The sequence below is a fragment of the Myotis brandtii genome, unplaced genomic scaffold (genome assembly GCF_000412655.1).
Source record: "Myotis brandtii unplaced genomic scaffold, ASM41265v1 scaffold144, whole genome shotgun sequence".
In the NCBI taxonomy this organism is placed as follows: domain Eukaryota; kingdom Metazoa; phylum Chordata; class Mammalia; order Chiroptera; family Vespertilionidae; genus Myotis; species Myotis brandtii.
In genome coordinates, this window is record NW_005355159.1 from 5692394 (window position 1) to 5695577 (window position 3184).

The window sequence follows — 3184 nt, forward strand, 5'->3', positions numbered from 1 at the left end:
CTCCCTTCCTTCCTTCCTTCCTTCCTTCCTTCCTTCCTTCCTTCCTTCCTTTCTATTTCTTTCTTTGTGTTTCTAACTGTAGATGAAGACAGGCCAATGGCAGGGAGCCGTATAGAGTCATCTGCACCCCACTTTTATTGGTGCCTTTCCTCTGCCAGCTTCGGTCACTCTGATTCTGAGTAACTCTGTTGAGCTGTAAAATCTCTGAGGCAAAAATGATTCAAGGATAAACACCAGCTCCAGTATCTGAATCTAGAAAAATCTCTCCCATTTCTTTCTATCTGACTTTTCTTTGATGCTCCCACCTTCTTTCCCATAAAAACCACGCATCACAGAGTCTCTCAATAAAGAGAAAACATTTTGAATATTTGATTTATAAGGTAATTAAAAGAGGTATCCCATCTTAATTGCTAAATATGCTAACATAACATTAACAAAGTGTGTATATGCTTTGTTGAGATAACCTATATGTTAGTAACACCAAGTAATTAGTATTAGGAGCACACCTGGGCTTTGGCAGGACAGAGGTGCAGGGAAGATTTCACAACACAAGTGCAGGTGACTATGAAGGCATGTTTATTAAAGCTGGGGACAGTGAAACAAGAAAGGTCTTAGCATAGAAGAAGCAAAAGGAGAGAGCCTAGTCTAGGCTGTTTTAGCTCATTGGAAAGTCAGTGAAAAGGGGGCCTTGGGGCCAGGGCCAGGGGGTTAACCTGAGACGAGCTGTCACTGCCCATTGCTCCCCTGGTTGCAGGTCTCATGGAGTCACTTAGAGTTTAGAAGGTCTGTCTCTTTGGGGGAAGAAGTGGGGGAAGAAGAGGGAAAAGAGAATGGTGCAGGCATGCTCCCCAGAGGGAGAGCATATGCTGGGTTCTTTGTCTCCAGGATTCTCTCGCTCTCTTGCAGATGGTAATCTTAGGAGAGGGTTTTAACAGAATATTCATCAGTTTTCCAGGTGTGCTTCTTCAGGGTCCTGGTCTCTACTGATTGGTCAGTGCCTGGGAGGGGTTGGTTAGTCATTGCAGCTGGTCCTAGTGTGCCTCGTGTGGTTTTGCTGCTTTTCTGGGCCTGGAGCTGAAATACAACTGAGGCAAGATGTTATCTCTAGGGAAGTGACCTGTATCTGGCTGTAAATTGCCCGACCTGCTCCTTCAGCTATCTGTCTGTTTCTCTATTCCATTTTTCTTGGCTTACTGGCCTGCCTCACTACTATGGTGCTGTTTTTAAAACAGCAAACTCTTCCCACCCAGACCCCTCAGTCCTTTTCTCCAAATGATTAGGCCAATAACTTTGCCTGCATACCTTGAGTTTTGAATTATAAACACTGTATGTTTGTTGGAGGGTCTAAGAGTTCCAGCAGTGGAGAACAGAGAAACTAAGCCAGGCTCACTGGGGTAGATGGAAGAATCCAGTGGAGTTTAATGTTAATTTAGATGGGATTCATTAACTCTCTAATCTATCATAATATCATACCCTACAGTCCCAACAACAGGGTCAGAGGAGGGTCCAGATAGCAGAGATCCCACCTTTGTAAGCAGAATTTACAAACTGACATATGAACCCTTTGGCTTATTTTATTACGGTGGCATTTACATCTGGTAAGTGTCAGCTTTGCCCTCTCAGCTGTCTTTATCTCTGTCTTTATCTCAGCATCAGGGAAATAGTTATTGGCAGAATTCCAAGGCTTCCCAGAAGAGAAAAGTCCTGGATAGCAAGGACAGTACCACAGACCATAGGAGAGACATGACTCAGAGAGGCAAGAAGTGAAAAGAGATAAGCAGGCACAAACTAAGTTAATGTGTTACTGAATGGGCTGAAGCTGGGGTTAGAAAGAGACGGAAGAGGAAGAGGAATGGGTGGTTCTTTATTTAATGTTCATTGTTAGTGAGCTCATAGCGAAGATGGGGCTATGAGAAGGGGTTAAAAGATCTAACATGCCCTGGCTGGTATCCTCAGTGGTTAGAGCTTTGGCCCTCGGAAACCATACAAATCCTAGAAGAAACCATAGGCAGCAAAATCTCAGACATCTCTCATAAAATATCTTTACCAGCACATCTCCTAGGACAATGGAAACTAGGGAAAAAATAAACAAATGGGACTACATCAAAATAAAAAGCTTCTGTACTGTAAAAGAAACCATCAACAGAATAACAAGAAAGCCCACTGCATGGGAGAACATATTTGCCAATGTGACATCCGATAAGGGTTAAATCTCCAAAATTTATAGGGAACTCACACAACTTAACAAAAGGAAGATAAACTAATAAAAAATGGTCAAAGGACCTAAATAGACACTTCTCAAAAGTAAACATACAGAAGGCCAAGAGACATATGAAAACATGCTCAAAGTCACTAATCATCCGAGAGGTGCAAATCAAAACAACAATGAGGTACCATCTCACACCTGTCAGAATGGCTATCATCAACAAATCAACAAACAACAAGTGCTGGTGAGGATGTGGAGAAAAAGGAACCCTCGTGCACTGCTGGTGGGAATGCAGACTGGTGCAGCCACTGTGGAAAACATTATGGAGATTCCTCAAAAAATTAAAAATGGAACTCCCATTTGACCCAGTAATTCTGCTTCTAGGAATATATCCCAAGAAATCAGAAACACCAATCAGAAAGGATATATGCACAATGTACAATAGCAAAGATTTAGAAACAGCCTAAGTACCCATCAGCAGATGAGTGGATTAAAAATCCATGGTACATCTACACAATGGAATACTATGCTGCTGTAAAAAAGAAAGAACTCTTACCATTCACAATAGCATGGATGGACCTGGAGAGCATTATGCTATGCGAAATAAGCCAGGCAGAGAAAGATAAATATCACATGATCTCACTCATTTGTGGAATATAATGAACAATATAAACTGATGAACAAAAATAGTTCCAGAGACATACAAACATCGAACAGACTATCAAACCTCGGAAGGAAGGCAGGGGAGGGTGGGGAGAGTGGGTAAGAGATCAACCAAAGGACTTGTATGGATGCATATAAGCATAACCAATGGACACAGACACTAAGGGGAGTGAGGGCAGGTGCTGGGGGGTGGAAGCGGCTGGGGAGAGGTCAATGGGGGGGAAATGAAGACATATGTAATACTTTCAACAATAAAGAATTTAAATTTTTAAAAAGAAAAGATCTAATATGTCCTGGCTGGTATTTCTCAGTGGT